An 11,731-nucleotide genomic window follows, 5' to 3' on the forward strand; every position below is an offset into this window, starting at 1 on the left:
CTCACTGCAACCCCTACCTCTCAGGTTCAAGTGATTCTCCTGCCTCAGCCTCCTGAGTAGCTGGGATTACAGGCGCCCGCCACCACACCTGGCTGATTTTCGTATTTTTAGTAGAGATGAGGTTTCACCCTGTTGGCCAGGCTGGTCTCCATCTCCTGACCTCAGGTGATCGGCCTGAGCCTCCCAAAGTGCTGGGATTACAGGCAAGAGCCACTGTGCCAGGCTTTGCATCATATTTTTTAAAGGAAATAAAACGTTACAGATAAAGCCTTTTCCTTACTAAGGTATAGTTACGGTTTTCCTAACTTTCACTTTTTTTTTTTTTTTTTTTTTTTGAGACAGTCTCACTCTGTCACCAGGCTGGAGTGCAGCAGTGTGCTCTCAGCTCACTGCAACCTCCACCTCCTGGGTTCAAGCGATTCTTCTGCCTCAGCCTCCTGAATAGCTGGGACTACAGGCACATGCCACCACACCTGGCTAATTTTTGTATTTTTAGGAGAGACGGGGTTTCACCATATAGGCCAGGATGGTCTTTCTCCTGACTTCATGATCTGCCCGCTTCAGCCTCCCAAAGTGCTGGGATTACAGGCACGAGCCACCATACCCAGCCTACCTTTCACTATTAAAAAGAGCATACAAGGTTGGGCGCAGCACTTCGGGAGGCCAAGGCGGGCAGATCATGAGGTCAGGAGTTCAAGACCAGCCTGGCCAACATGGTGAAGCCTTGTCTTTACTAAAAATACAAAAATTAGCCAGGTGTGGTGGCATGCACCTGTAGTCCCAGCTACTCAGGAGGCTGAGGTAGGAGAATCACTTGAACCTAGGAGTCGGAAGTTGCAGTGAGCCTCAGACCACGCTATTGCACTCCAGCCTCGGTGACAGAGTGAGACTCCCTCTCAAAAAAAAAAAAAGAAAAAAAAAAAAAATGCCGGGTGCGGTGGCTCAAGCCTGTAATCCCAGCACTTTGGGAGGCCGAGGCGGGTGGATCACGAGGTCAAGAGATCGAGACCATCCTGGTCAACATGGTGAAACCCCGTCTCTACTAAAAATACAAAAAATTAGCTGGGCATGGTGGCACGTGCCTGTAATCCCAGCTACTCAGGAGGCTGAGGCAGGAGAATTGCTTGAACCCAGGAGGCGGAGGTTGCGGTGAGCCGAGATCGCGCCATTGCACTCCAGCCTGGGTAACAAGAGCGAAACTCCGTCTCAAAAAAAAAAAAAAAAGCACACAAATAATCTTCTGCAGCGTGTGAAGGCTTGTCTAAGACACGTCACGAGAAATAGGAACTACTAGAATGTGAGATGTTCATGGTTTCCATTGTAACCTAGGTATTTCAAGATTGTTCAGCAAAATCCTTGTAGCAAATTAGTCTCCCACCAGCAATAATTAAGATTTCCTCTTGCTCTATATTTTTGCCAATAGCTTGATATTTTTGGACTATTGCCAAGCTGATAAGTTTGAAATTGTATCTTTGATGCTTTAAAATTTATGTTTCTCTGATTGCTATTTATGTTGGTGGTCCTTTCCTGTATTGGCTATTTGGTTTCCCCTACCCTGTATTGCCTATTTATAGCCTTTGCCAATTTTTCTGTTGTGGTGTTTGTCTTTTTCCTGTTAAATTGAGGTGCTCTTTATGTATTTTTCTTTCTTTCTTGAGACGCAGTCTCACTCTGTTGCCCAAGCTGGTGTGCAGTGGTGCAATCTTGGCTCACTGCAACTTCCGCCTCCCCGGTTCAAGCAATTCTCCTGCCCCAGCCTTCAGAGTAGCTGGGATTACAGGCGTGTACCACCAAGTCCGGCTAATTTTTTGTGTGTGTATTTTTAGTAGAGATGGGGTTTCACCGTGTTGGCCAGGCTGGTCTCAAATTCCTGACCTCGTGATCTACCCGCCTTGGCCTCCCAAAGTGCTGGGATTGCAGGCGTGAGCCACCATGCCTGGCATCGCTTCTATAGTTAATAGCGTTTTTTGGTTGGGATTTTTTTTTTTTTAAGATTCTATGAACTTATAAATCAGTGAAGAATGGATTTGGTTGTAAATAACAGAAAAATTTAGTTTAAATAGAAGTTTATCTGTATCATACAGCTATTAAAGTGAACTAAATATGGCCTGAGAAGACTGTACTTTTATATTTGAGTCCTGGTAGACCAACAGTAACCTAGCTTAGTATAGACAGACAAGATCAGAAACCTAACTGAGGAGCACGTGCCGGTAACAATCGCTGAGTTTTGGCCAATCCAGGTGGCCATACTTCAACCACTCATATACTGCTGAGTGTTCAAACTGTTCAAATAAGGCAAACACCAACCTGTAACCAAACCAGCTATTCTGTACCTCACTCCTCTTTTTTTAATCTATAAATCTTCTACCACGTGGCTGTGCTGGAGTCTCTGTGAACCTGCTGTGATTCTGGGGTCCCAATTCGCAAATCGTTCATTTCTCATTAAACTCCTTTAAATTTAATTCAGCTGAAGTTTTTCTTTTATCATAGCCAAATGCTTTACCTCTTTAAAAAAATGAATGAGTAAGCACACCCCATGTATTTATACTACACACTGTCAAACACTGAGGAAAGATTAAAATAAAGAGTAAGAATCAACCATTACATTTAACAATGTGGAAGTTATTGACCTTGACAAGAGCTATTTCAGTGGAATTCTGGGAACAACAGTACTTCATTACATGTAGTCCAATAGAAATTTGAGGTGAGAGTGTGCAAACTAGCAGGTATGGATGATTCTTTTGAGATGTTCTGCTATAAAGGAAGCAGAGAATTAGAATAGCTGAAAGAAGATGTGAGATCAAGGGACGCATTTTTGTGTACTTAAGACAAGCTATTACAGCATGTTTTTAAACTGAGAGGATTGATTCATTTTAGAATAGAAAAAAAAATGCAGACACAAGAAGGAGAGGTGGGGTGATTGCAGAACCAACTCCTTAAGAAGGTGCCCAAGAGGAAAGGTTGATCATGGTGAGAGCAAACACAATTCATTCATTGTATTGGAAGTAAAACACAGAAGTTTAAAAGATTTCTTTGTAGATTGGGTGGTGATTAAACTAAGGAAGTTCTCTCTATACTTGTTTTCTCAGTGAAATAAGCCAGTTCATCACCTGAGAATGGTAGCAAGGCGGTACAGAGGTTTGAGTGAAGGCCACATTTATACGATGTGTAAAATGAAATAACTTTGTACTGAGGATCCTAGCCAACATAATAGAACAAGAAAAGTAAATTTTAGAAAGCTAATATTAGAAACTAAACTGTCATCAACACATACTATGTATTCAGATAGAAAACCCGAAATAATCTACCACTAACCACTAGAATTAGTTAAGAAAGACACCTGGCCAGGCGTGGTGGCTCAAGCCTGTAATCCCAGCACTTTGGGAGGCCGAGGCGGGTGGATCACGAGGTCAAGAGATTGAGACCATCCTGGTCAACGTGGTGAAACCCCATCTCTACTAAAAATACAAAAACAGCTGGGCATGGTGGCGCGTGCCTGTAATCTCAGCTACTCAGGAGGCTGAGGCAGGAGAATTGCCTGAACCCAGGAGGCGGAGGTTGCGGTGAGCCGAGATCGCACCATTGCACTCCAGCCTGGGTAACAAGAGTGAAACTCTGTCTCAAAAAAAAAGAAAAAAGAAAGACACCTGATAGGACCGGCACCATGGCTCATGCCTGTAATTCCAGCACTTTGGGAGGCTGAGGCAGGCAGATCACAAGATCAGGAGTTTGAGACCAGCCTGGCCAATATAGTGAAACCCCATCTTTACTGAAAATACAGAAATATTAGCCAGGCATGGTGGCTGGCACCTGTAGTCCCAGCTACATGAGAGGTTGAGACAAGGAGAATCAATTGAACACGGGAGGAGGAGGTTGCAGTGAGCTGAGATTGCGCCAACCACACTCCAGCCAGGGTGACAGTGCGAGACTCTGTCTCAAAAAAAAAAAAAAAAAAAAGATACCTGAATAGAAGATCAATATATAAAAACTGTTTCTGTACAAAAACAACAGTTATAAAACATAACTTAAAAAAAATACATCATCTAAAGCTAAAAAAAAAGATTAGGAAGCTAGAGATAAAAATAAAATATGCAAAATTATTACTAAGAAAACTGTGAAACTCTCATCTGATCTACAGATTCAATTGAATTCCAATCAAAATTCTAATGTTTTGGGGGAAATCTTATAAGCTGATTCTAAAATTGTTATGTAAGAGCAAAAAGTAGCCCCCCCAAATAGCCAAGGCACTCCTAGAGAAGGTGATAGAGGAATTTGCCCTACTAATAGTAATACTATGAAGCTACTGTAGTATAATGTGGTGAAGGGATTTATTAAATGGATCAGGCCTCACACAGTTGCAGGAACTGGTGAGGAAGCACATGGAAGGTGGTTGCCTCTGCATTTGGAGATGGGGCTGAAGTCACAGTAGACCGGCAAGACCAGGAGTCAGGTAGCAAATCTGGATGTGAAAGGGGAGAACAAACTAGAATCTGTGAGGGCAAGTTGGAACCCATGAGAACAAATGGGAACTCAGAAGGACAAATGAACCCACCGTGTTTTCTGCCTCGACCACACTGATGAACCATGGAAGCAGCCTGTGCCTCTACTAGAGATCAGCGTGTTTCTGGCTCAAGACTCAGAGAGGACGAAGGTGACCTGACAGCAGCTGGAGGAGCAGCAGACGCACCTAGCACCCCAGGCCAACCTTCACAGCCTGCTGGCTGCCGGTCCTCTGCTACTTTCCAAGTTCTCTGGAGTCCATTGCCAAGGCAGGAGATGGGAATTTTGGGAAATGTAGTTCAAGCTTAACTAAGTTACCACACTTTAAAATCACAATGAGGAACAGCAAAGGGCCCAGTGTGGCCAGACTGCAGTGAGTAGGGGGGAAAGTATATAGCAGTGGAGGAGGACTGCAGAAGTGTATTTTGAAAATACGCTACCCGGGCATTCACTTATTTGATTCCCTCTACATTTGCCTGGAAATAACCTACCATGTATGGTGCCTTAGCTTCCTAGGCTGGGGAAATGCCTTCAATATACAAGGAAGCAGGGGTGGTGGGGTAACAAATAGCACTGGTCATTAAGACTTCAGTTTTTCATTTTGACCTGAAAATCTTCATGATGTGGTTTCTACTCTTCTTTCCCTGACAAGCAGGCAGTCTTAGTTTTGGCACAAAGGGAGTTCTGAGATCAGGAAGTAGATAGGGTGGAACAGAGGGCTAAGGAAGTTCCTTTGCAACTTTTTATAATGTTATTGTTTGTTTTTATAATTACATGAAAAGGCCTAAGACATTGTTATACCTTGCAAGATATCCATATGACCCTGGCCTAAATGGCCACCTTGGTTTCTAGGCAACATCCAAAAGATACGGTAGAGGCTGCCTACTCATTACCAGGCAAATAGCCATTCTTTTGTTTTATATCGAATTGACAGAACTCCATTTGCCCACCCAGCTAAAGCACTACATTTCCCAGCCTCCCTTGCAGCTTTGTGTAGCTTTGTGGCTAAGTTCTGGCCAATGGAATTAAAGCAATGTTGTGTGGGACTTCAAGAGTCTCCTTAAGATCCAATCTTAAAGCGCCCACGACAAAAATCCACACTAGGAAAACACTGAAAGTTTTTCTTTGAAAATCAGGACCAAAGTAAAGATGCCTGCCATCATTATTTCAAGTCAGCATTTTAGAGAGTTCTTGTGCAGCACAATAAGGAAAATAAACATATAAGAACTGAAATGAAGGAAATAAAACTATCATTTTTTTGTGGTTGATATGATTGTCTACAGTAGTGTTGACAAAGAGTTAAAGCTCTAAAATATTTTGAGAGATTTATTCTGAGCCAAATATGAGTGACCATGGACTGTGACACAACCCTCGGAAGGTCCTGAGAACACGTGCCCAAGGTGGTTGGGGTACTGCTTTGGTTATATATATTTTAGGGAGGCATGAGACATCCATCAAATACATTTAAGAAATACATTAGTTTGGTTCAGAAGGGTGGGACAACTAAAAGCAGGGGCGTCCAGGCTGTAGGTAAATTTTAACAATTACTGGTTGACAGTTGGTTGAGGTTATCTGAAGACCTGGGATCAATAGAAAGAAAGTGTTTAGGCTAATATAAAGCCTAAACATTTGTGGAGACAAATGTGGAGACCAAGCTTTTTTGTGCAGAGGAAGCTCTCAGTACCAGACTTCAGAGACGACAGACTGTAAAACGTTTCTTATAGGACCTAAAAGAGTGTCTGGCTCTTAGTTGATTATCTCCTGGATCTGGAAAAGAAGGAAGGAAAAGAAGGAGTGGGAAGGGATTCTCTATACCATGCGGATTTTTCCCACAAGGGATGGCTTCGCAGAGTCATTTGAAGATATGGCAGAGAAACATGTTTTGGGGTAAAATATTTTTATTTTCTTCCTTGTTATGCCAGAGTCAAACTGGAAAGTCAGTCACGATATATCAGAAAGAAAACCCATCTGATGAGAATTTGTGTTTTGGAGGACATGACTTCGCAGACCCCTTAGATAGGAATTGGGGCAAGATTAAAAAATCAGAGCTTAGTTCTCAGTAGAAATCCCTAAAGAACCTAAAAATAACTTCTCAGACATACTAGAAAATTTCAATAAAATCAACAAAAAAAAATTCAATTTCATTTCTATATGCTAGACACAATCTAACAACTATTTTTAAAAATAAATATTAATATTATTGATGTACAATACCACTAAATTAAGTTCTAGGGGAAAAAAACTAACAAAGATATGTAAAATCTATACATAAAAATTATAAAATTTTAGCAAAAAGCATTAAAGGACATCTAAATGGACAAAGATCCCATTTTTATGAATCATAAGTTCTTATGATAAACACATGAATTTTCTCCAAGTTGATCTACAGATGTAATGAATTACTGTCAAAATCCCCAAAAGATAAAATGCAATAAAAAAAATCCCCAAAAGATTTTTCATAGAACATGAGAAGTTGATCTTAATATACACTGAGGAGCAGATGTCAAAGATAGCCAAGATATTTCTGAAGAAAAATAAAGAGGGGAGAATTATTCTAGCAGATACAGTGATTTTTAAATAAAGTTATAGTAATTAAGAGAGTGTGGTCTTGGTGCAGGAATAAATGAGCTGACTGGTAGATAGAAATAGAGGGCCAGGAATTAAACTCATGCATATTTGCATTTTTAAGATGGGCTGGAAGTACAGAACTGGAGAAGGCAAGATTGAATAACAAGTGGAGCTGAAAAAATGGTTATCCATGTGGAAAAATGAAATCAGATCTTACTTCACACCATATACAAAAATCAAACCTAGAAGGATTAAGAGCTTACACGTTGAAAGCACACTTTCACTTTTAGAGAAAAATAAGCTAATATTGTTCTGATCTCAGAATAGGGAGGAATTTCCTAAATAACACACAAAAATATGCTAACCACTAGAGACAATATTCACAAATTCAGATACATTGGAATTAGTCATCGAAACATGTAATACAAATATTTTAAAGAAAAGAGAAGAAAAATTCCAACTGAAGTTACTAGAGTACAAAGGATTAGCATGCAGAATAGATAAGGATTCCTACAAACAAAAAAAAAGGGAGAAAAAGCTGACAAAACTGCGAAAGATTCAAACACATTTCACAGAAGAGGAAATACATACAGCTAAAAAAAACATGAAGCACTGTTGAACCTCATTATCAGGGAAATGTAAGTCAAAACCACAGAGATACCATTTTACACCTATTGATAAAAATTGTGTGTGACAATATTGAGTTTGAAGGGAATGTGAATCAATGTGATCGCATTGCTGGTAGAAATGTAAATTAATATAACCACTTTGGAAAATAATTTGTCATAACCTTGTAAGGTTGTTCATGCCTGAAGAGCCAGTAACTCCTCATTTAGGTATATACCCAAGAGAAACATTAGCACCCGTCTAATATGAAATGGAAAAATGTTCTAAGCAAGAAGTTTCTCTTACAAAAAGAAATAGAAATTACTCAGATGTCTATGGGAGGAAAAAATATAAACTTTAGTAGAGTTGCACAAGGGACTGTAATACAGAGGTGAAAATTAATGAACTGCAGCTTTACCAACCACATGAATGTTCCAGAAACACTGATGAGTGAAAAGAACAGGTTAGAGAAGACTACTGTCGCCTGAGAAGACCCAATTACATGTGTTTTAGGTGTTCAAGCATATTTGGTAAAATTCATCTTTAAAAAGCAAAGGCATGACAAACACCAGATTTAGAAGAGTAACCTATGTGAGAGAGGCAGAGAGCAGAGATAGACTGGGGGCCTTTCCCTTCCCTTAGGTCAAGGTAAAATGGTGGTGATATTCTAGTTCTTGGTTGGGCCTTGGTTTCACTAGGTGTTCATTATTAAATAAAAGTGACATAAAGTAAAATAAGGCCATGAACGGGCTGATGATGATAGTGTGCCATGAATCAAGAATTTTTATTAATTGCATTCTGTGCATTTGAATTCCATTTTGTAAGAAATCAACGAAACTAAGAAATGTTCTTCAATCCCACTATCAAAATGCACCAAGCAGTTCCTCTTAAAAGTCTCATTTAATGACCTGGAGCACGCTTTTATGCTTTCCAGTGAAGTGTTGCCTTTCTTGTCAACAAACTGTCAGTCAGCACTGTACCACTTCCAGCAGTTCTGAGGTCAGGGGAAAGATATTGAAAACCTTGGCTGGGAACTTTAACATAGAAACAAAAAAGGTGGCAGCTAAGGTTTCTTAGGAACAGTTGTTCATTTGTTTATTTTCAAAATCTGGTCCCAAAAAAGGCTCATTTAAATTCTAGGGGAAAAAAAACAAATAAGAGTATTGCAAAGTACATGTTTTCTCTCTGTGCCGGGTCACATTTATATTGTAATGTGTTTTACACTTTTCTTGGGTGTAATTTCTTATTAAAATATTCTTTATAAAACTTTATACAGCCCACAGTTTCCACACAGCAATATAGAAAAGCATTTTGATTTAGAAATAGCAGCAAAAAAAAAAAAAGAGTTTGGGAAGCTAGAATGTATGTGCACTTAGAGTACCATCCCGGGCCGGGCATGGTGGCTCACGCCTGTAATCCCAGCATTTAAGAAGCCCAAGGAGCAGGCATTACTTGAGCCCAGGTGTTCAAGACCAGCCTGGGCAACAAAGTAAGACACGGTCTTTACAAAAAAACAATCAAAAAATTAGCCAGGTATAGTGGCAAGTACCTGCAGTCCCAGCCACTCAGGAGACGGGCAGGAGGATCGCTTGAGTCCAGGAAGTTGAGGCTGTGGGGAGCTGCGATTGTGCCACTGCACTTTAGCCTGGGTGACAGAGTGAGATCCTGTCTCAAATAAGTAAATCAGTGTCCACTTAGATGCCAGACAAGCAAATGCACAATCTGTACTGTGTCATGAGCAGGGCTTCAGAGATGGACACTGTGGTACTGTGGAAAGTGACTGGACTTAAGCATCAAACGAAAACCCATTTGCTAAGTCTCTGCTGTGCTTCCAACCAGCTGTGTATTCCTGAACTTCAGTTTCCCTATCTGTTTAACTTGGGGACTAAAATATGCCTTCCCTACCTCAGATGCTAGTATATTGACAAAATAGATGTGAGCATACCACTGGCCAGGCACATTCTGCCCACTACATTGTAAACCAATCACTGAGATGATGAGTTTGGCAGTGGAGAAGACTTCATTCATGAGGCAGCTAAATGAGGAGCTGAAGAATGCCTCTCAGGTCTGCCTCCCTGAAGAAGAGGCTTTAGGGATATTTATGGGATAGAGAAGCAAGGTAGTCTGCGGTCTGGGGAAAGGCGACTGGAGCAAAGGAAAACGAGGCAATGGGTGATCCTCACAAGTGCAGTCAGGCTTCATGGCTCTTCCCAGGATGCATGTTAACAAAATGACGTCATTAGTGTGAACTGAGGGTGGAGTTTTTGGCCCTCCAACATCAAAAGGTCACCCACTGTGAAACGGGAAAGGTCCCTGAACCTCCTTGCAGGACATGCAACAAGAGTATGGCTTGTCTGTTCAGCCCCAATGTGTGCTCAAACCCCTACGGAAGCGGGAGCACACAGACAGGCAGGTGTAGGAATCAGGGCGAGCGCTTTTGGGCTCCGGCCCCACCGGTAGCATTTAGGAGAGGGAGCCTGTGACTCCTGAATCACCAGTGGATGTGCTACGGTGCTCTTTTAGCTCTGCCATCTGCGGACGGCTTAAATGTTAACCAGCTCGGTGCCTTCTTCGTACCTGGGTTTTCGTCCAGTGTCCAGGAAGAATCAGGTCACACACAGATTTGAAGGATAGTGAACGCAGGGTTTTGTCTTGTTTTGTTTTGAGACAGAGTTTCACTCTGGTTGCCCAGGCTGGAGTGTAATAGCACGATCTCAGCTCACTGCAACCTCTGCCTCCTGGGTTCAAGTGATTCTCCTGCCTCAGCCTCCTGAGTAGTTGGAATTACAGGTGCCCACCAGAGGCCTGGCTAATTTTTGTATTTTCAGTAGAGATGGGGTTTCACCATGTTGGCCAGCTGGTCTCAAATTCCTGACCTCAGGTCATCCACTTGCCTTGGCCTCCCAAAATGCTGGGATTACATGTATGAGCCGAATGAGGGGTTGGGGAGGGGGCTATTGAGTAATGGAAGTGGCTCTCAGCAAGATGAATGGCGAGCTGGAAAGGGGATGGAATGGGAAGATGATTTTCCCCTGGAGTTTAGCCGTCCAATGGCCGGTCTCTCCTCCCTGACTGCCCCAGCTGAATTCTTGATGTTCAGATGCTCCTTCTCTTCTCTCCTTCTCTGCCGCGTCATTCTGCCGCTCTTCTGTTTGCTCAACTGCTTGCGGAGCCTGGGGTTTAGGGTTTATATGTGTACAGGATAGGGGGTGTGGCAGACCAAAAGGCAACATTTGGGTGTGAAAACAGGAATGCTTGTTCCCACTTTGGGCTGTGGGTTTCCAGGCTTGAGGGTGGGGCGTTTGCCAAGGAACCGCCCTTTTCTAACCCAGCGTTTTCCCGCCTCCTGTCCATATCAATTGGGCATTCACACAGGTTCAATTGAAGGATCGGTGGTCTCAGCTGGTTTGAAGTGGACAAGGCTGACCCCAACATCCTAAAAAACAACTGTTACCATGGTAAGCAATGCCTTAGAGATGTTATCTACAAGGAAGCTACTGGCAGATATATATTATTTAGCCATATGGATTTTAAAATCAGCTAGAAGCAAGCGACTAAAAGCAAGCAAGGCAAGATAAGCTTGCTGGGCCTTATCAGTTTAGCCCTCAGTTTCCATCAACAGCCCATGGTCAAGCAAGAGGCAGCAGGTGCGGTAGCAGGAGACAGTGGGATGCAGACAGCGTGCCAATGCCCACTTTATAGTGCTTAGAACACTGGTTTACTATTTATAATGACCACGGAGTTTAAAGCTATTTTTTTATTGCATTCCTGACAGAAATCATCAAATCATATCTGATGTGCTTGATGTCAAGTCCCTAATCAGGAATGTAAGTCCAAATTTATAACCTCTTTTTTTTTTTTTTTGAGACAGAGTTTCACTCTTGTTGCCCAGGCTGGAGTGCAATGGTGTGATCTCGGCTCAATGCAACCTCCACCTCCCAGGTTCAAGCAATTCTCCTGCCTCAGCCTCCTGAGTAGCTGGAATTACAGGTGCTGGCCACCACGCCTGGCTAAATTTTTATAGTGTTAGTAGAGACAGGTTTCACCTGCCTTGGCC

Source organism: Saimiri boliviensis, chromosome 10 (assembly GCF_048565385.1).
Source record: "Saimiri boliviensis isolate mSaiBol1 chromosome 10, mSaiBol1.pri, whole genome shotgun sequence".
In the NCBI taxonomy this organism is placed as follows: Eukaryota; Metazoa; Chordata; class Mammalia; order Primates; family Cebidae; genus Saimiri; species Saimiri boliviensis.